At 52.8% G+C, this 22292-nt stretch overlaps 1 long non-coding RNA gene across 1 annotated transcript; it reads left to right on the forward strand.

Annotated features, from left to right (window-relative positions):
• The first annotated feature begins 1575 nt into the window (after positions 1-1575).
• LOC144339579 (uncharacterized) lies at positions 1576-5676 on the forward strand. Its single transcript, XR_013414754.1, has 3 exons — positions 1576-3990; positions 4141-4264; positions 5207-5676. It is a non-coding gene; the product is annotated as an uncharacterized LOC144339579 (long non-coding RNA).
• The last annotated feature ends 16616 nt before the right edge of the window (positions 5677-22292 follow it).

Genomic DNA, 22292 nt, shown 5'->3' on the forward strand with positions numbered 1-22292 from the left:
GACATCCAGCTGGAAGCCCTGAGGGCGTGGCCCTGCAGACCCCTGTCCCCACAGAGCTTGCAGAGGGACCCCTCCTGCCCTTGGAAGCCAGTACTTCCTCTGTGCTGGAAGATGCTCCAGGGGCCTCCCCCACCAAAGCAGCAGGTGTCCTCACTGGGGGCTGCCCCACCTTGTCTCTTGGCTGCCAGCAGTGACTAGGGAGAAAGTCCAGGGTAACCTGGATGGGGACCTGCTGGGCCTGGTCAGGGAGAAGAGAAGTTGCATGTCCAGGAGCTGCACGAGGCAGCCAGGACGTGCCTGCAGGAGCCAGGGAGCAGCCCCAGTATTAGATTTCCAGGGTGCTTTATCCAGGGGGACAGAAGAACTATTGAGGTGGAGGCACTTGCTTGGCACATAGGATTAATTACCTGGCAAGGTCTGCAGGTCGTGGGTCAAAGATGATTCTGGGATGGCTCCCAGAAGCCTGGAGAAGGCGATGGGTTGTGTTGAGCCAAGCTGCCCTGGCAGATGGCAGAGGAAGGAAGAAAGAGGCCGAGGGCAGGGACTCCAGTGAAACATCGTGGTTCCCTACTCCCTTCCTGGACTTGAGCTAATTTCCTGTCTGGAACCATTGATTGCAGAGGTGGCCAGGTCACCAGAAGGAAGGACCAGGCAATACCTTGACAAGGATGTTCTGTAGAATCCCGCTGTCACTCAGGTGGCTGCACGCTGGGAAAATCCAGAGATTTTGAGGACAAATGGACACGGGATGTGAGTGGACCCTGATACTGGAGGCCCAGAGTTCCACTGTGGCCTCCCTCTTAGAGAAGGGGCTGACGGGGCCAGGTAATAAAAGGAATCCTGCTAAAGTGTTGGTCACAGTGAGACCCCTGGACCAGAAGACCATCCAGTGGCCGCTTCCCTGCCCCCTCAGTACATAATTATAATTGATGTACTTGGTGGCTGGAGTAGCCATATATTGGATCCCAGGCCTGTGTGGTAACAGACATCACAGTGCGGAAGCCCACAAAAAAGTCTTTGACGCCGTCCCCTTTCCATGGCCAAGAGAGTAAATCACAAGCCACGTTGCATCCTGGGAGGATGGCACCACCATTAAAGGCCTCATGGAGGTGAGGGTTGTGGACTGTCATCTCTGTTTAATTCTCTGGCCTGGTCATTGCAAAGACTGATGGATCCTAGAAAGTGACTGTAGACCACTTAGCCTCAACCCGGTAGTAGCTCCAATTGCATCTGCTGTGTCAGACGTATCATTGTAGCAGATTAATGAGGCCAGTGATTGGCCATTGCAGTCTTTGCTATTCCAATTAGAAAAGAAGAGCAGAAAGAGTTTGCATTTACACGGGAGGAACAGCAATTCTCATTCCCGGTTTAGTGGCAGGGCCATTCTAACTCTGTCCTCTGTCCTAATATTGCCTGAAAAGATTTGGGCACCTGAGCAGTCCACCGGACACCACACTGATCCATTACAGTGACATTATGGGCAGGAGGAGGACGAGGAGGGTCATGTGCTAAATGAGACACGTTTGCATTTATGGGTGGGAGGTGACCTCTGAGGATTCAGGGACCTAACTTCATGGAAGTTTTTAGGGCACCAGTGATCAGGTTCATACCAGGACATCCTCTAAAGTAAAAGAGAAATTGCTACATCTTGCATCCCCTACTTCAAAGGAGGAAGCACAGGGCCTGGCATGCCTTTTTGGGTTCTGAAGGCAACATATTTAAAGGAGGGAGCACTGCTCTGACCCATAGCTCAGCTGACGTGGAAGGTGCCAGCTTCGAGGTGGCCAGGAACAGAAAATGACTGTCCGAGCAGCCCTGCCACCTGGGCCACAAGACCCGGCAGCCCCCGTGGTGTTGGGGGTGTCAGGGTGGGAGCAGGCAAGTGTGGGGCCACGGCAAGCTGCAGTGGGAGGGCCAGAGCCCCTGGGTGTGGGTGGAGGCCATGCCACCTGTAGAGGAAGCTGCTCACCTTTAGAGAAATGCTTCCTGTGGCCCAAGCGGGTGGAGCAGCCCAGCCGGGCATCTCTGTGCACACCAGGACCTGGCTTCAGGATCACGGGAGGCTGGGCACTTGCTTTGGGGCCTTGCCGGGACCTGACAATTTCCACCCTATTCTTCCCATGAAGGGGCCCCGGTGATGGCTGCCATGTTGGGTTTCTGTTTGTCTCTGCAGGTGGCAATGACAGTAGTAGTCCCCTGGCAGCCGCACACGCCTCTCCAAGAACCCCAGCGTGCCACCTGCCAGAGCCTGCAGCTCCCACATCCCTCTCATGCCTCCAGCACAGCCCTGCCACCACTTGCAGAGGAAGCTGAGGCCAGAGCGCTGAAATAACCTGCCCAAGACTGCGCAGCTTGCTGGCAGAGGAGCAGAGCCTGCGGCACGGCCTCTGTGTTACACTGCGTGCCCCAAGGATGAGGACTGGCCTGGTGTCCTCTGCAGGGCAATGCCTGGCACAGAGCAGGCCCTGACTGGGGCTGCTGAGTCACTAAGTCCCTGCATGGGGCCCCAACTGATGCAGGCTCTGTGAGGTCCCAGGATTCTGTGGAGAGTACAGGGGACCTAGGACCCTCAGAACTGTCCTCTGAATTCAAGCAGTAGTGACTCCTGTGCTTGGCAGGGAGGATGATCTGTGGGGTCTGTGGGCTTTGACCTCACACTACTGCAGCAAAGCCCAGAGGCCTTACTTTTTCATGAACCAGCACAGGCTCTCCTGAGAGCCCTGGAGGGAAGGCTGTGGCCTTACTGCCGCCTGGTGTGAGGAGGCTTCCCTCTCGTCTGTCCCACTAGGCTGGGGCTGACGTTCTAGCCTTGCCAGTGGGCTCTTGTCTGCTTCCCCTCATCACGCCCTTCTCCGCATGCTCATTTTCAGACTGAAGTTGGGTGATTGCTCCTTTTGTAAGAGTGCTGGGGTGCAGCAGGCTGTGGAGGGGCACTGAGGCAGCCCGGCCTCAACCAGGGTTCCCAGGACCTGAGGCCCCAGTCCGGACCCCAGCAGGCTGCAGGCTGCCCTGTGGACACCACACCTCAGCAACACAAAGGGCCCTACTGAGGTTGGCAGTCAGTGTGCAGGGCACCTCCAGGCCTGGCTCCTAATGAGGAAGCCAATGCTAAGGTCACATGACCGTGAGTTTTTGGGTCCGGTTTATGGAGAGATGGTGGGAGAGGAGCAGCATGGGTGGGTGGTTGTTCACACTTAGGGGAATAACTGGGAACTACAGTAACACACATGCATTGCCATTAGAGAAGGGACTTTCTCTATCTGGGCTGTGGGTGCTCGCAGGCCTGGCCTGGAGGAGGAGGAAGCTGTGCTGTTCCTTTTCTGCCCACGTGTTCTCAGGCCGAGGCGGCCTTAAGCGGCTCCATGTGGAAAAGCTCTCCGTGGCTTTCTCACACTCTGGACACCATGTGGACCACTCAGGGCAGTGGGGGCGTTACTCTCGGGCTTGCAGCCTTTCACGGACATTTGAGAAGATGCTTCTGTAGTCAGACTTTCCTCTGCTTACTCATGGGGCTGACAGACAGAACTAATGTTCTCCCCGGCCGCAGCTGATCTCGACTCAGAAAAAAATGAAAAATGGCAAAACCTGCCTCTAATGGGCAATTGCACATGAGTCAGTTTGTGTCACGGGTGTGTGTTCAGAGCTGGCGGTAGATCCTCTGGCTTTTACTTTTTAAGCCAGAGTCACTGCATTATTCTCAATAATCTCACCAGGCTTTTGGGCTGCCAAGCACTTGTATTTTTGTCTTTTAGATTCACAATAACACAGGAGTGCTGGAGAATGCGGCATGGACCACAGTGTACAGTTTCAGTGGAAACCAGGACCAGAGGCAGTGTGCTCGAGGCTCAGATGGGGTGGGGACACCAGGTGGTAGGAAGGTCGGGGGACAAAGGCTGTGGATGAGAACCTCATCGATCCTGCACCCAGGAGGAGCCAGGGGAGGCTGCCCCGTCCCACAGAGAGGAGACGGAGGCTCCCAGAGGAGGACAGGTAGCAGGAAGAAAACCGTGGGTCTTTTCTCTCCCAGTCGGGGGTGGTGTGTTTCCCCTCCACCACCTGGGAGGCTGTCTAAACTACATGGGATTTGATTACAAATATTTCAAAATATTTATGCCTGAATAAAACCCTCTTCTTAACCAGCTGTGCGGTGCTAACTGAAGGGGCCACGTGAATGTCATGCAACTCAGTTCCCTGCTGGCGCAGGAAGGCCACACTGACACACTTCAGTGGCTGGCACAACCTGTTTGTGACATGAGAATGTCAGGTAAGCACAGCACAGGGCTTCTCACTGCGGGTCCAACCCAGAGTGTAGTGCCACAACTCCCCAAAGTCTGAACAAAACTCTATTTTCCTGGGAAGAGGGCCCAGAAATTTAATTGGAAAAAGGTACATGTAACTCCAAAGGTAATGCGTAGTTTCAAAGAACTGGAACACAACAAAACACACAAAATCCACATTAAGGAAAGTTCAGTTTTTCTCTGATGACTTAGGGAGTCCAGATTTGACACTGCCACCAGTAATCCCATGATCATCTCCACCACCATCACTACTACCACCATCATCACCACCATCACTACTACCACCATCATCACCACCATCACCACCACCACCACCATCACCATCACCCCATCACCATTATCACCACCACCACCATCACCATCACCACCACCACCACCACCACCATCACCACCACCATCACCATCACCACCACCATGTTTGCCGTAATCTGTTTGTTAGCAGTCAGTCACTAGGTCCGGTCTGCACTCAGGCAGAGGGGATTATACAAGGTCAGGAATACCAGGAAGCAGGATTGCTGGAGGCTATTTTAGAGACTGCCTAGTGTGGGTCTGTTAGCAATACATTTCCTCAGTTTTAATTTGTCTCAACAGCCTTTTATTTAACCTTCAGTTTTGAAAGGTATTTCCCTAGGTAAGAATTCCAACTTAGTTATTTTCTTTTGATACTCTGAAGATGACATTCCATTATCTTCTGGCTTTCAAATTTGTGGAAAAAATCTGTCTTTCTATTGTTTCTTTAAAGAAAGTGTGCTTTTTCTAGTTCTAGATCCTTGAGGAATCGCCATACTGTTTTCCATAATGGTTGAACTAGTTTGCAATCCCACCAACAGTGTAAAAATGTTCCTATTTCTCCACATCCTCTCCAGCACCTGTTGTTTCCTGACTTTTTTTTTTTTTTTTTTTTTGAGACGGAGTCTCGCTCTGTCGCCCAGGCTGGAGTGCAGTGGCCGGATCTCAGCTCACTGCAAGCTCCGCCTCCCGGGTTCACGCCATTCTCCTGCCTCAGCCTCCCGAGTAGCTGGGACTACAGGCGCCCACCACCTCGCCCGGCTAGTTTTTTGTAGTTTTAGTAGAGACGGGGTTTCACTGTGTTCACCAGGATGGTCTCGATCTCCTGACCTCGTGATCCACCCGTCTCGGCCTCCCAAAGTGCTGGGATTACAGGCTTGAGCCACCGCGCCCGGCCGTTTCCTGACTTTTTAATGGATTGCATTGGGAGTTATACCTGATGTAAATGACGAGTTGATGGGTGCTGACAAGTTGATGGGTGCAGCACACCAACATGGCACAAGTATACATATGTAACAAACCTACACGTTATCCACATGTACCCTAGAACTTAAAGTATAATAATAAAAAAAAATAAAAAAATAAAAAATAAAATAAAAAGAAAATGTGCTTTTTCCCCCTGGTTTCTTTCAAGGTTTTCTTATTGTCTTTGGTTTACAGCAGTTTTATGATGTACCTAGAAATGATGTCCTTTATGTGTAGATTTTATTTTTTGCATCTGTGGTAAGATATCTTTGATCAGTTTTAGAAAAATTCTTGGCTATTTTCTCTTCAGATATTGCCTCTGTCCCTTTCTGTCTTTATTTTCCTCCTGGGCCTTAAATTTCACACATGTTAGAGCCTTTCATCATCTTCCATGCATCTCTTATATGCTTTTCTATATTTCCTGTCTGTCTTTGTCCTTCAGTCTGCCCATTTCCTTTTGACCTATTTTCAAATTAACTTATTCTCTCTTCTGCTATGTCTAATCTGCTATTAATCCTACCCATTGAGCTTTTAATACTAATTATTACATTTTTTACTTTTAGAATTTCTGTTTTATCTTCAGTGTCAATTACTTTTTTAATGCAATTGTCTGTCTCATCTTTTAATGTCTCGTGAATCATACTTATTTTAAAGTTCATGTCTGATAATTCCCAAATCAAGGCCACCCATGGATCTGTTTCTCTTATTTGTTTTTTCCCCCATACAGGCATATGGTCCTGTCTCTTGTCTTGCTGGGTCATTTTTGATTAAATTCTGGACATTGTGTATGAAATATTGTAGACACTCTGTTTAATGTTATCTTACTTTTTATAGGATTTAATGTCATTTTGGTGGACAGATGGTGTAGGGACAGTTCACCTTTTACCAATCACAGTTGGATGTAATTCAAATCTAAGTTTATGTCTTTGTGAATACGATATATCACCAGTTTTTCCCTAATCCTAGAGCCTAACTTTCCAAGGGACCCAGCTGAGAGTCTAAGGTATTTGCCAAGAGTCCTGTTTCTTCGAGGGCCCTGAATTCTAGGTGTTTTCTCCCTAGCACTGAGAAACTGGCAAAGACTATGCTTAGTTTGTTTTTCTTTCCAAAATAGGTTTATTCAGGTATATTTTACATAACATAAAATTTACCCTATTCAAGTGTGAGTATGCAATTCAATAATTTTTGGTAAATTTACCAAATGGTATCATCATCATCATAAATCAGTTTTAGAAAGTTTTCATCACCCCAAGGCCGGGCGCGGTGGCTCAAGCCTGTAATCCCAGCACTTTGGGAGGCCGAGACGGGTGGATCACGAGGTCAGGAGATCGAGACCATCCTGGCGAACACAGTGAAACCCCGTCTCTACTAAAACTACAAAAAAAAAACTAGCCGGGCGAGGTGGTGGGCGCCTGTAGTCCCAGCTACTTGGGAGGCTGAGGCAGGAGAATGGCGGGAACCCAGGAGGCGGAGCTTGCAGTGAGCTGAGATCCGGCCACTGCACTCCAGCCTGGGCGACAGAGCGAGACTCCATCTCAAAAAAAAAAAAAAAAAAAAAAAAGAAAGTTTTCATCACCCCAATAAGACTTCTCATGCTCATTTATGGTTAACACCCTTTCATACCCTCCACCCCAGGAAACCACTAATCTGTTTTCTGTCTATAGAGTGGCCTTTTCTGGATGTTTCATGTAAATGGAATCATACAGTATGTGGTCTCTTGTGTCTGGCTTCTTTCATTTAGCATAATGTTTTTGAGGTTCATTTATGATAGAGCATGTGTCAGTAGTTCATTCTTACCAAGGTACAGTATTTTTTCTGGAATAAATGCTTTTCAGGTTGTTGCAATCCTTTGGTTAATCTGCAGAGCTCTGAAAAAGAAGATTTTGATAAAATTTCTAGTAATTTAATTGTTTTTAAGGAAAACTGGATTTGTGGAGGTTCTCACACCACCATTCCAGAAGTCCTGGCCTTATAATTAATTTTTGTTCATTGATCATGTGCCTTGTCAAATTCACTTATCGGTTCTTGCAGCTTTTAAAATAGATTCTGTAGAATTTTCTAAGCACAAAATAATATCCTCTGTGAATAAAGACAATATTACCTCATGATGTGGTCTGACTCTGTGTCCCCACCCAAATCTCATCTTGAATTGTAATCTGAACTGTAATCCCCACATGTTTGGGGAGGGATCTTGTGGGGGGTGATTAGATCATGGGGGTGGTTCCCCCATGCTGTTCTTGTGATAGTGAATGAGTTCTCATGAGATCTGATGGTTTTATAAGGGGCTTTCCCCTTCTTCACTCTGCACTTCTCTCTCCCTGCCACCATGTGAAGAAGGACATGTTGGCTTCCCCTTCTGCCACGATTGTAAGTTTCCTGAGGCCTCCCCAACCATGTTAAACTGTGAGTCAATTAAGCCTCTTTCCTTTATAAGTTACCCAGTCTTGGGCCGTTCTTTATAGCAGCATGAGAACAGACCAATACACCTCTTCTTTCCAATATGTACACCTTTATTTCTTTTTCTTGCTTTTATCCACTAATTAAACCTCCAGTACAGTGTCAAATAGCAGTGGTGAGAATGGATGTTCTTAACATAGTCCTGAATTTAGAGAGAAAGTCTACTGTCTTTCACATGAATATGGTATTAACTATAGGGTAGTTTTGGTGGTTGTTGGTGATGATGCTCTTTATTATGTTGAGAAAGTTAACTTCTTTTTTTTTTTAGTTTTTATTTTAGGGAAAGTTAACTTCAATTCCTAGTTTTCTTAGAGTACTTTCACAAACAGGTATTGCATTTTGTCAAATATACTTTCTGCATTTATTGAGGTGATCAAATTGTTCGTCACCTCTATTCTGCTATTAGAGTAAATTATATTGTTTGATTAAAAAAATCTTAAGCCAAAATTGCATAAGCCCAGTTAGCTATGGTATAGTATCCTTTGTATAAATTTGCAGGTTCAATTTGCTAATGCTTTGTTAAGGAATTTTGTGTTTATGTTCATTTGAGATGTTGGTCTGTGTTTTTCTTTTCTGTTTTCTTTTCTGGTTTGGGTATCAGGATGATTTTGGCCTCATCAAATAAATTTTGAAATGTTCCCTTCCCTTCTATATTCTGAAAGAGTTTATTCAGAATTGGTGTTACTTCTTTCTTAAATGTTTGATAGAATTCTCCAGTGAAGCCCTCTTACACAATTTTCTTAATAACTACAGGAATATTTTTGAGTTAATTTAGATAATTTATATATTTCAAGGAATCTGTTTATTTTATATAAGTTGTCTAAATTTTTTGGCATAAAGTTGGTCATCATATTTCTTTATTGTCCTTTTAATGTCTGTCAGATTTGTAGTGATGTCTCCTATTTCAATTCTCATGTTAATAATTTGTGACTTCTCTCTTTCAAAAAATCAGTATAGGTAGAGTTGTATCAAATTTATTGATCTTTTCAGAATCAGCTTTTTGTTGTGTTGATTTTCTCTATTGTTTGCCTGTTTTCTATTTCAGTGTTGTATGGCTGGGCCTGTCATTTTGTTTGGGATGATGACAAAGTTTGAAGGCCACCATTCAGCCCAGGCCAGCCTGTCTGAGGAGAGCAGTGCCGCTGACTGGTCCATGATGACAGTGGTCGGGATGGTGGGGCAAAAGCACCCACGTGACCAGTCACAGGGGCAGGGTCCTGGAGTCACACCATGCCCTGGCTGTGTCACTGCTCCTCCTCTGAGACGGGGCAGGGCCCTGGATTCACACTGTGCCCTGGCTGTGTCACTGCTCCTCCTCTGAGACAGGGGAAGGGCCCTGGAGTCACACTGTGCCCTGGCTGTGTTACTGCTCCTCCTCTGTGAGAGTGGCAGGGCCCTGGATTCACACTGTGCCCTGGCTGTGTCACTGCTCCTCCTCTGAGACAGGGGCAGGGCCCTGGAGTCACACTGTGCCCTGGCTGTGTCACTCCTCCTCCTCTGAGACAGGGGAAGGGCCCTGGAGTCACACTGTGCCCTTGCTGTGTCACTGCTCCTCCTTGGTCACAGGGGACTCTTCACCGCACCTGGGTCAGGCGAGCTGCCCATGAGGAACTTCCCAAGGTCCCAGGGTTGGGACAGTGGCAGCCGCAGGCAGGTTTCCCTGGCTCACTGTGGAGGCTGGCATGATGGTGTGAAAACCACATGCAGCCAAACACGGAGGCACCTAAATAAGTGTCCTCGATGGACACAAGAGGAGAGAAACCCTGTGATTGGTTTAAGAGAGGCTGGAAGGCCGGGCGCGGTGGCTCAAGCCTGTAATCTCAGCACTTTGGGAGGCCGAGACGAGCGGATCACAAGGTCAGGAGATCAAGACCATCCTGGCTAACACGGTGAAACCCCGTCTCTACTAAAAAATACAAAAAACTAGCCGGGCAAGGTGGCGGGTGCCTGTAGTCCCAGCTACTCGGGAGGCTGAGGCAGGAGAATGGTGTAAACCCGTGAGGCGGAGCTTGCAGTGAGCTGAGATCTGGCCACTGCACTCCAACCTGGGCGACAAAGCAAGACTCCGTCTCAAAAAAAAAAAGAGAGGCTGGAAATACATTTTAACAAAACCCAATATCTACCTCTAATGAGCCTTATTCTCACATTATTCGAATTGTACATTCACCCTGATGCCAGCATCGGCTTGATGGCAAAACCTGGGCTGCGTTCCGGAATGTTCCTCCTTTTCCAGCTCCTGCCCCACCCAGGGACCTGTCCTTCAGGGTGGCCTGGGCTCCCCTCTGGACCTGGCCTCGGGTGCAGCCTCTGGGTTTGACCATTCGCGGTTCTCACGGAGACCCCAGACCCTCCCCGGCACCACCGCACTCACTGCCCGGGTCAGCTCTCCTCTGGCTGGCAGCCCCTCCCACAGCCCCCAGGACGGCAGGAGGGTTCGGACGGGAACCCGGGAGCAGAGGGGTCTGCTGTGCTCACAGGAAGCCACCACAGTGCAGTGTCAGAGGGCGCTGACAGCAGCCACAGGGCTGGGTGTGGGGCGGTCACACTTCCTGGGACCATTTTCCAGTTTTAGAGGAGAGGGGACATCACAGAGTTCACGACAGGGCCCTGGGTCCCCCCCAGAGCTGCACTAGCGGGGCTGGGACCACAGCTAGCCTGGGGGGCGGTTCAGACCCAGAGACTGGACATCCAGCCTCAAAGTCGGGCTCTTGCTGCTTGCGTCTCTGCTGCCCCATACGTTGGCGGGGGTGGGGAGCAGCCCCCCAGCTCCACAGGCACCAGAGCGGCTCACAGCCCGTGCTGACGAGTGACGTGGATGACACATCCCCGGAAATTAGGAATGCCGCCTGGAAGGGACCCTAGGAGCCATCTGCGGTGGGGCGCCCATTCCACATCCTCAGGGTACAGGCCCTGCTCTCCCCAGCTTCTCCCCTGCAGGCCCAGGACATGGGCCTCGTCTGCGCCTCCCTCCCACTCCTGCCTGCTCCGCTCCCTGAGATTGGGAGGAGTGGGGAGTGGTGGGGCTGTGTGCCCTGCTGAGTTTCTTTGGGGGCACTGGTCCTCCTGGCTCCTGGGCAGCCCCCTCCCCCGGTCTCAGGCACTCATGCTGCCCTCCGGGCCCCTCCCACTCTGTGAGCTGAAGTCCTGGAAGACTCAGCGACATCGGCCGCGGAGAAGCCTCCCTTCCCTTTGATGGAGCCGCTTTCGGGCAGGAAGAAAATTTTAAATTGTCTGACAAATCAAGCCCTAAACAGAACCAGCTGCCTTGAGGATTAACAGCCTTGAGACCCAGAACAAATGTGCAGCCTGGGGAGCTCTGCAGCCCCGTGTGGAGGGCACGGCGCTGTGGGCGGCAGCCGGGGGGTGGCTGCAAGCAGGAAGCCACTTCCGGAGGGCCTGATTCCAGGGCCCACGGTAGTTGTGGGGGTGGGATTTTCTGGGGCTGGTTTAACCGAAATGCCACAGGGGCCTCTCGATTTCTCTGCACAGTCGGGACTCCCTGGAGGCTGCTGCCGGCCCTCCCCCAGGGTCTGAGACCTGGCCTTGGAGGGTCCTGTGAGACTTCACCGGGCAAACCTCCTCTCCATGAGCAGATGCAGTCGAGGGTGAGACCAGCAACATGAGGTCCCCTCCCCGCTCAACCCACCCAGTTACCCAACTCACTTATTAGATCCCTGCAAGTGCAGATGTGTGGCAGGCAGGGAGGGCTGCTGGGTGTGGCCCAGGGTCTCCTAATAAGAAGACCTGGATGGTGATGATGGCCTTCCTGGAGGAGGGGGTCATTTCTTGGCGTTGCCAGGTCCTGAGTCCTCCTGAGCTTCTCTCCTCTGCAGTTGGTGTGGGCAGTCCCAGGCTTGGCACCCCAGGGACACAGAGGCCCAGAGTGAGAGGACCCTCCAGCCCACTTGGCTTCTCTGGCAAGGCGCAGCCCATGGGGTAGGTCAGGCCTGGGAGGGTCGCCGGGGAGCAAGGGTCAGATGGGAAGAGAGGGGCAGTGGCTGCTGGTGGACCCTGATCAAGTGGGTGGGTCCCTGCCGGGAGGGGGCACAGCACCCCCAGGCCTGCTCACTCTGGGACTGACCACAGCCTCCCCCTGGGGCCTGCTTACTCTGGGACTGACCACAGCCCCCTGGGGCCACACCACGATGACTGAGCAGCGAGTGTCATCGTCCAAGCCGTGACTGAGGCAGGGTGAACAGCTGCCTTGTGTGGGTGGGTCGGGCTGTTGACCCTGAAAGCCGTCCTGACGGGAGCCCTGAGGTCGCATCTGCAGGACCCCTGCCCCCACCTGGCCTGGCCTCGGGGCTGCTGCTCCCCCGTCCTAGTACTGCCCACGACAGACACGCACGGCAGCCTCAGGGACTGCAAAGCCACATGTGTTTGAGGGGCGGCCTCTGGACTCTGGGCTCTGGGGCCCTGCACAGTGGACGGGGTCTGTGGAGGGGTCAGGGGAGCTGGCCATTCACCCTCTCTTTGCTGTCCAGGCTCCTGTTGCCCCCTACTTCCAGGCTGCCTCGGCCAACGGCGCTCAGCTGCTCAGAGCCTGGGAGAGACGGGCGTGAAGGCCCCCATTCATCCTCTGCCCGACCTGAAGCAAGTCACTTGCTCCCTGGGTGCCTCAGTTTCCCCACCCATGAGATGGGCATGCATGTCTTGCAGGTTCCTCTGTGGGGTGTGAAGGTTCTCACTGTTCTGTGTTGGGGGCTGCTGAGAACAAGCAAATGGCCTGCTCCCTGGGAGCCGCCGGCACCTGCTTCTCAGCCCTGGAATCCTTAGCCCTCCCGTGGCTGCACCTGCTCTTCCGGTCCTGGAGGGCTGGGCAGAGTCCACGCGGCATCTGCTGCAGGGCCCCTGGGCTGCTCCCCTCTCCTCCTCCGCTGTGAAACAGGGGTGCTGTTGGGAAGTTTCCACGGCTGTCGGGTGCGTCCGTGGGTGCCACAGCTGGTTCGGGCCTCCCTGCTATCTGGGGGAGTCAGCTGCCCTGGCCCAGGCCACCTGCCAGGGGGAGCCCTGGGAGGCCCCAGCTGCAGAGACCCTGAGGCTCCCCCGTCCCTGCTCTGGGCCCATCCCTCAGTCCCTAGGGTTGGGGACCGGGGGGGTCTTCAGTGGGGCGTGGGGGAGGCTTCACCGTCTGTCCCTGCCTCACTGCTGGGAGGATGCAGGGCTGTGCCCACCCCCCACGCCAGCTAAACGACCTCGGCCGTTCCTGTAAATGACACACTTTCCAGAGCCCGGGCCGTGGAGTCATATTCGTCACTCGGAGAAAATGTTCCGAAGGTGGCTGGGTCCGGGTGAATGTGTAACGGCACATTTATCAGGAAGGAATTTGGGCTGTTGGCGAGTGACTGGTAACGGTCAGACGTCCGTGCTTTCTGCAGAGCAGGCCTCTGTGTCTGAGCTCGGGAGGAGGTCCTGGTGCACGGAGGAGAGCCGTGTGCCGGGCGGCTTCGAGTACCCTCTTCATCCTGTTGTCCCTGAGGCCTCTGGGGCTACGCGGCGTCTGCTTTGGCTCACTTGGCCTCAGAAGCCCCATTTAACATCCTCTCCTCGGTGGTGGGCAGGAGACTGGGTGGCCCAGGCCTGCACCCTAGCATCACTCCTGCTCTGTGACACCCCGTTTGCAGAGTAGTTGGGGTGCTCATCAGTTGACCTTAGGTGGGAGGTCACTGGGTGGACCTGGCCTCATGACAGCAGGCCTGTGGCACCTCGGTGGGGCCAGAAGGGAAGTCATAGGGTTGGAAGCACCTGGGGACTCCTGTGAGGAGCTGGGGGCCTGTTGCCGAGGGTGAGGGCTGAGCCTGGCCACAGTCCCTGGAAGACATAGTCCCAAAGCTGCCGGGAACCGGGAACGGGTCGGCTGTCAGCTGAGTGAGCTTGGAGACGGCCATCCCCCCAGGCCTGGGACCAGGCCGCAGTGGCTGCGTGAGACTGGCTGAGCAGACTCCTGGCCCGCAGGCTGGGCTGCAGTGGGAGCTGATGAGGCCACACATCTGCTGCTTTAATCTGCATGTACAGCCCAGGTGCTCGGGGGCCTCCTGCCAGTGCCCCTCGTCGTCTCCTGTGCCTCGGCAGCTGCTCCACCCTGGGCCCTGCAGGTGTAGCTGCTGTTTATGACCCACGGGACTGCACCTGGGACCTCACCTAGTCTAGGCTGGTGTCCTCCTGACACTCACTGAATATGCTTCTCCATCCCTGTGAGACGCTCACAGCGACTTCCTGGTCATCTGCTGGGAGGCCGGTGGCCACGTGGACAGAACTTCACACTGGACCTGCTTCCGGGGAGGAGGAGGGCACGTGAGGAGGAGAGTGGGGGGCGCCACGCTGACAGGACAAGTCTGGGAGCAGCGCATCACGCCATCGGGGGCTCGCCCATGTGGCCCACCCCTTGGCACCCCCCAGGGAACCCCCACAGCACCCCCGGGGCACCCACCAGGCACCTCCATGCCACCCCCACAGCACCTCTGTGGCACACCCCCTCGAGCCCGCAGAGCAGGGGCTGCACCTCCCTGGGAGTGAGGGAGTTGTGCGGCTGCGGCTGCCTCTGCAGACGTCTGCTCTGTTGCACTTTCCCAAAGCAGAGTCCCCAGCAAGGGTCTCCGGACCGAGTGTTGGGAGCCCTGAGTGGTCACTGCAGTGCACTGTGAACCTGTGTTCTGGGTGGCTGCAAGGGACTGGTGAGAGCACACTGTGTGTGCATGTGTATGTGTGTACGTGCGTGTGTGTGTGTGCACGTGTGTGTATGTGTGCATGTGTATGTATGTGTGTGCACGTGTGTATATGTGTGTTTTGTGTGTGCACTTGTGTGCGTCTGTGTGTCCACGTGCATGTATGAGTACACATGTATGTGTATGTGTGTGCACGTGTGGGTATGTATATCCACACACGTGTGTGTGTGTGTGCATGTGTATGTGTGTCTACACGTGTGTGCGTGTGTAGCCTGCTGCTGTTGGCTACGTGCGTGGGAACAGAACCTTCCAGGGCTGGATGAGCTCAGCAGTGTGGCCGACATGTCAGTGGGACACCGCGGGGCTCACAGGAAGCTAGCCCCTTGTTACAACTCCGAAGAGGGCCTGCGTGAGCTGGGGCAGTGCTGGCTTCCTCTGAGTCACAGGCATCTGTTTCCAATTATGAGCCCGGCCGCCAGCGACAGCATGTGCGGGGGTGAGTGTCTGAGCAGCGAGCACATCGCTTTGTGGATTCCTCAGACCCCCAGTCCATGCTGGACCAGGAGGGAGCCAGGAGCAGGGAGGCCGGTGACCTGGCTGGGATCCCAAAGTCTGATAGCAGCTTTGGGGCTTTGACTCCACATCTGGGACCAAGTGGCCTGAATCCTTGGGTTTAGTTGATAAGTTGCAGCTCAGTGGGCCTGGGGTCCCTGCTGCAAGCCCAGGGTATTTGTGAAGGATTCTTGGGGCTACTGAGACCTGGTGAAATGGTTTCTCTTCTCCAATCCAAAGTGACAAAGTAGACACATTTTATCCATTTCTCTTCGTGAAGAGAGAATTTTATTACGTAACATCTGACTTACAGTCAATGCTCCAGGAACCAGGACATCCTGTGTCCTGTAGCTCTGTGGGATTAGGTGGCCCTAATCTAATGGCTGGTGTCCCTGTAAGAAGAGGCGATGATACAGACACAGAGAAACACAGAAGCTGAGAGTATTTTTTTTTTATTTTAAGTTCTGGGGTACGGTGCAGGATGTGCAGGCTTGTTACACAGGTGCACGTGTGCCATGGTGGTTTGCTGCATGTTTCAACCCATCACCTAGGTATGAAGCTCAGCACACATTAGCGCTTTTCCTAATGCTCTCCCTCCCCCAACTCCACACCCTGACAGGCCCCAGTGCGTGTTGTTCCCCTCCCTGTGTCCATGTGGTCTCATTGTTCAGCTCCCGCTTACACGTGAGAATATGCAGTGTTTGGTTTTCTGTTCCTGCGTTGGTTTGCTGAGGATAACAGCTTCCAGCTCTGTCCATGTCCCTGCAAAGGACGTGATCTCATTCCTTTTTATGGCTGCATAGTATTCCATGGTGTATATATACCACATTTTCTTTATCCACTCTATGTTGGATGGGCATTTGGGTTGATTCCATGTCTTTGCTATTGTGAACAATGCTGCAATGAACATACGCATGCATGTATCTTTATAATAGAATGATTTATACTCCTTTGGGCGTATACCCCGTAATGGGATTGCTGGGTCAAATGGTACTTCTGGTTCTAGATCTTTGAGGAATCGCCACACTGTCTTCCACAATGGTTGAACTAATTTACATTCTCACCAACAGTGTAAAAGCTTTCCTATTTCTCCACAGCCTCGCCAGCATCTGTTGTTTCTTGACTTATTAATAATCTCCATTCTGACTGGTGTGAGATGGTATCTCATCGTGGTTTTGATTTGCATTTCTCCAATGACCAGTGATGTTGAGCTTTTTTTCGTATGTTTGTTGTCTTCTTTTGAGAAGTGTCTGTTCTTGTCCTTTGCCTGCATTTTGATGGACTTGTTTGCTTTTTACTTGTAATTTGTTTAAGTTCCTCGTAGATTCTGGATATTAGACCCTTGCCAGATGGATAGATGGCAAAAATGTTCTCCATTCTGTAGGTTGACTGTTTCTTTTCCTGTGCAGAAGCTCTTTAGTTTAGTTAGATCCCATTTAATCAATTTTTGCTTTTGTTGCAATTGGTTTTGGTGACTGCATCATGAAATCTTTGCCTGTGCCTATGTCCTGAATGGTATTGCCTAGATTTTCTTCTAGGGTTTTTGTAGTTTTGCGTTTTACATTTAAGTCTTTAATTTATCTTGAGTTAATTTTTGTATAAGGTGTAAGGAAGGGGCCCAGTATCAATTTTCTGCATATGGCTAGCCGGTTTTCCTGGTATCATTTATTAAATAGGAAATCCTTTCCCCATTGCTGCTTTTGTCAGGTTTGTCAAAGATCAGATGGTTGTAGATGTGTAGTCTTATTTCTAAGTTCTCAATTCTGTTCCATTGGTCTGTGTGTCTGTTTTTTTTTTTTAACATTATCATGCTGTTTTTGTTACCATAGCCTTGTAGCATAGTTTGAAGTCCAATAGTGTGATGCCTCCAGTTTTGTTCTTTTTGTTTAAATTGTCTTGGTTATATGAACTCTTTTTTGGTTCCATATGAATTGTAGAATAGTTTCATCTAATTCTGTGAAGAATGTCAATGGTAGTTTAATGGGAATAACATTGAATCTGTACATTACTTGCCATTTTCATGATATTGATTCTTCCTATCCATGAGCGTGGAATGTTTTTCCATTTGTTTGTGTCCTCTTTGATTTCCTTGAGCAGTGGTTTGTAGTTCCCCTTGAAGAGGTCCTTCGCTTCCCGTGTGAGCTGTATTCCTAGGTATTTTATTCTCTTTGTAGCAATTGTGAGTGGGAGTTCACTCATGATTTGGCTCTCTGCTTGTCTGTTGTTAGTATATAGGAATGCTTGTGATTTCTGCGTATTGATGTATCCTGAGACTTTGCTAAAGTTGCTTATCAGCTTAAGAAACTTTTGGACTGAGATGATGGGGTTTTCTAGATATAGGATCGTGTCATCTGTGAGCAAAGACAATTTGACTTCCTCTTTTCCTACTTGAATACCTTTATTTCTTTCTCTTCCTGCCCTGCACCTCTGAGCTCTGTGGGGTTGAAGGTCTTGTCCTCAGAGTCCCCTTAGACCCAGTGTTCTATCTGCCGGCACTTTGGACTCCTTATGTCCCAAGACTAACGGGTAAGAAGGAAGTCACTGTCTTGGAGGAGGCATTGGCTAGGGGCACGCGTGTGGAACCCAGGTGTCTCGCCTGGTGCCCTGTGCCGCCTTGTACTGGCCGCAGGAGGTCTTGAGCACACCCCAGGCGAGTCATTGAGACTTGCCCGGGTGACAGCTGCTGCGGGTGGGGGGATTCGGAATGGAGGGAGGGACGGGCATCAGTTGTGGCCCTGAGACCCCTGGCAGGGAGGAGAGGCCGGTGAGAGCCTCGGAGTGGCTCTGGTCAATGCCTAGAGGAGCGAGGAGACAGCCGGGAGTGCGGTGCGCAGGGAGTGGAATGATGGGCAGCTCCTGGCTCCTCCACCTTGGTGGGCCTGGCCGTGCTCCCAGCTCCGTTCCTGGGGCACACAGGACCCCATGCAGTGCTGACCTGGGCTCGAGAACCCCGTCGGCGTGTCCGAGCTCCCCGACCCGAGCTGGAGTCCCAGGCCCCACTCCCATCGAACTCTCTGCTTCCCCGGCTCCTGCCCCTTCCTCCCCAGACGCCTCCACATCCAGGCCCGTCCAGCCTCTGCCTCTGGTAAGGGCCTGAGCTGGCACCTCTTGTCTTTTTCCTTCTGAGGGGCAGCATTTAAAAATGGATTCCAGTGATTTTCTTCACTCAGTGTTTTTGAGGGAGGTCTCTGCCCGAGTGCCTCGTTCTTAGGGTCATGCTGGAACTGAGAGGGGCCTGTCGGGGACTGAAGGACGTTCCCAGCGGAGCTCCTTCTCAGCCAGATGAAGGGAGAGACTGACCCCGAGTTTGTGTCGGGTTACGCTCCAGCCTGCAGTGAGGAGGCCTCATGGGTTACGATCCAGCCTGCAGTGAGGAGGCCTCATGGGTTACGCTCCAGCATGCAGTGAGGAGGCCTCATGGGTTACGCTCCAGCATGCAGTGAGGAGGCCTCATGGGTTACGCTCCAGCATGCAGTGAGGAGGCCTCATGGGTTACGCTCCAGCATGCAGTGAGGAGGCCTCATGGGTTACGCTCCAGCATGCAGGGTGGAGGCCTCATGGGTTACGCTCCAGCATGCAGGGTGGGAGCTGAGAGCCTGCACAGGAACAGAGACTCTGTGGCTGGACATCCCGGAGCCCCCAGCTGTGGCCGTGGCCCCAGCGACCCACCTCCACAGAGACGGGCATCGGGGTCTATGGCCCAACAGTCCCAGGCCCGCCCTCCCTCTGGCCCTGTGTCCTGGGCCTGGGTCCCTTGCAGAAGGGGAGCCAGACAGCCCCCAGCTGCTCCTGCTTCTCACTTCCACAAAGGCCGGGCAGCTTCTGGGCAGCAGCTCAGCCTCTCCCCTGGCTCCCAGCACGCATTTTTAAAGAGGGTGGGGAATTTCCAGCCTAGATGTGCTTCTCAAGGGCTCCTGGATGGGGGAATTAGAAGTTGCTTTTCCAACCACGGCCAGCATCGGTGCAGCCACGTAGCTGGGAGCCACGGCTGCACTTGCAAAGCCTGATGGACACCTGGAGATTTTAATAATTGTTTCCTGTTTTTGTTTCCTTTGGGTATAAGAATAAGGACCTAAATACTAAATTGTGTTTGCCGAGAGGCCAAAGCGACAGATATTCTCCCCCTGCAGAACGCCGCAGACCCACCAGCCACGCGCTGCGGCCTGCACTGTGCACCAGCTTGTCTCCGAATCGCCTTGTCGGAGAGCAGGGCTCCTGAGGTCTCTGGGCAACACCAGGCCTCCTTCCCCCAGCCCGCAGTGCAGTGCTTTGCTCTCAGTACGTGCTGAACAACTGTTTGGTGAATTAATGAAGGGCGGGGAACTTGGCTGATACGCTGTATGTGTTAGGAAAATTTGTGTTGTCACAGTATATATTTGGGATTCAAAACTGGGTGGAAACATGGAATTCTTTGTTTAGAACAAAAATAGAACAAGTCAGCAGGAACGGAACTGGAGAAGCGACCGCCCTTGGTCCCAGAGGCCTCCGGCCGCACAGGCACAGCCGTTCTCAGGGGCTGCAGGGCGGGAAGGTCAGGCGGGAGGCAGTGCGGGAATGGGGGTTCCCGGTTCTGGTTCTGCCACCCATCCGCTGTGTGGCCTTCTCTTTGCCCCTGGAGTCCTAATTTTGCAATGAGAAGGCTGGATTAAAGGCTTTCCAGCAACACAATCTGTGACTTCTAGAGACAGGGATCTTCAGCCTGGTTTTGTTTCATTTTCTGCCAGAGCGGTCTGGGGAGAAGCCTCTTCTGCGGGCGGAGGCAGCAGCCCCGGTTCCTTCTCCCGGGGGCCCTGGAAGAGGCGTTTCCCACCCACCTCCGTGGCAGGGCAGGGGTGTGTCCTGAGCGGGACAGGAGGGGTTAACAGAGAGTGAGCTTGGCGCCCAGACCTCTGGAGTCCGAGCCCTAGGTGTCTGCTGGAAAAATGTAGCAGGGAGCCAGGTGACACAGCTGTGAGTGTTTGTTTTTGGGGTTACCAGAGAAACGAGAGGGAACGTAAAAAAATAAAGTTTCCACAAAAATCCAAACTGACTTCCAAAGCATCTGAGTGCATGGAAGCGACACAGTCGGCCGCGCCCCAGTCCCAGCGCGCTCTGTTTTGCTGGCGGCCCCTCCGGCCCACGCCCAGTGTCCACAGGAAGGAGAGGAGCTGGCTTTTCCATGGGGAAAGGGGCCAGGAGTGGTGGCTCCGCATGGAGCAACGGCCAGGGCCAGTGACACATTGCTCGGGCTGTTCACTCTGAACCACCACCAGCCACAGGGAGACACCGCCGCATTCTAGGTGGTTATGAGTGGGAGGGAAGGTCCATCAGCACATTGAGCACCAGCAGTCGGGCGGAAAGGTGGAGGCTGTGAACTTAAGGAGAAGGCCCACAGCCAGATGCAACCTCCAGTTTATCCTGCAGCACCCACGTCGAGGGTGGAGGAGGTGCAGGCACTGCCAGCGTGCTTCCAAGCAGTGGGATGAGGCCCTCTCCCCTCAACCAGGCCCAGAGAAGGGGCGCCACACACAGGGCCAGGCAAGCGCGGCACAGGTGGGACCCTGTCCTGCTGCTGGCCGGTCACCAGGCAGTCCCTGGCTCTTGCCTCCCTATAAAACAGATGGATGCCCCTTCTGGGCCTCGGCATGTTTATTCCATCTCTCGAGCACCCCCCAGTGCCATCCTCCATGCCTTCCAGGGGAGCCGAGCACCCTCAGATGACAGGCGTCAGGCACCCACCATGGGAGACCGGAACAGGCCTCTCTCTCTCTCCTCCTTCCTCCCTCTCTCCCTCCTTTCCTCTCTTCCTCCTTTCCTTCCTCCCTCCCCTCCCTTCCCTCCCTTCCTTTCCCTTCCCTTCCCTTTCCTTCCCTTCCCTTCCTTTGCCTTCCCTCCCTCCCTCCTTCCCTCCCTCTCTCCTTCCCTACCTCCCTCCTTCCCTCCCTCCCTTTCTTCCTTCCTTCCTTCTTCCCTTACTTCTTCCCTCCCTCCCTCCTTCCTCCCTTCCTTACTCTCTTCCTCCTTTCCTGTGTTCCTCCCTTCCTTCCTTCCTCCCCTCCCTCCCTCCCTTCCTACTTTCTTCCCTCCCTCCCTCCCTCCTTTCTCCCTCCCTCCCTTCCTCTCTTCCTCCTTTCCTGTCTTCCTCTCTTCCTTCCTCCCTTCTTTCCTCCCTCCCTCCCTTCTTTCCTCCCTCCCTCCCTGCTTCCTCCTTCCCTCCCTTCCTCTCTTCCTCTCTTCCTCCTTTCCTGTCTTCCTCCCTTCCTTCCTTCCTCCCTCCCCTCCCTCCCCTCCTCACTTCCTTCCTTCCTAATTGAGATAAAATTCAGGATCCATCATTTTAACCTTTTTAAAAGTGTACAGTTCAGCCACATTTAGTACTTTGACAGTGTTGTGCACCCCCATCTCGATCCAGTTCCAGAACATTTCATTTCCCCAAGAGGAAACCTGGTCCTCATGAAGCAGGTGGCCCCCTGCCCATTCCTCATTCCTCCAGCCCCTGGCACCCCCAGCCTACCTTCTGTCTCTATGGATCTGCCTATCCTGAACAGGTCGTATAGATGAATCCTACAACAGGAGCCTTTTGTGTCTGGATTCCTTCGCTCAGCAGAACTCGTCTCGGGTTCGTCCATGCCGTAGCATGCCTGCGTTAGGACTTCACGTTTTTCACGTCTGAATGATACTCCGTTGCGTGGACAGACTCCATTCATCCACTGGGGACGCGTGGATTGCTCCCACCTTTTAGCTATTGTAAAAACGCTGCTGTGGCCCCCGTTTCTCTTGAGAGCTATGAAATCAGCATGAGTGGAGGGAGCAGAGGTGGTGGGCGTGACTACTGCACAGGCGCTGATCCTGGATGGGCTCCGGGCAGGGCTGGCAGAACCCTCAGCATCCACCGGAGTTTCCACAACCAGCGAGTGGAACCCACACCCCAGATGCTGTTGGGCTTTCCAGGGCCTCTGGTGCCAGGTCCCTGTGACTTCCGGCAGGGCAGAGCTCCCTCCTGCTGGGTGCGGGTGACTGGGACAGGTACCGAACCTCTGGCCTCTGTGCGTGGGGAGGCTCTGGCTTCCCCTTCAGGTGACAGGTC

The sequence above is a fragment of the Macaca mulatta genome, chromosome 3 (assembly GCF_049350105.2).
Source record: "Macaca mulatta isolate MMU2019108-1 chromosome 3, T2T-MMU8v2.0, whole genome shotgun sequence".
Lineage (NCBI taxonomy): Eukaryota > Metazoa > Chordata > Mammalia > Primates > Cercopithecidae > Macaca > Macaca mulatta.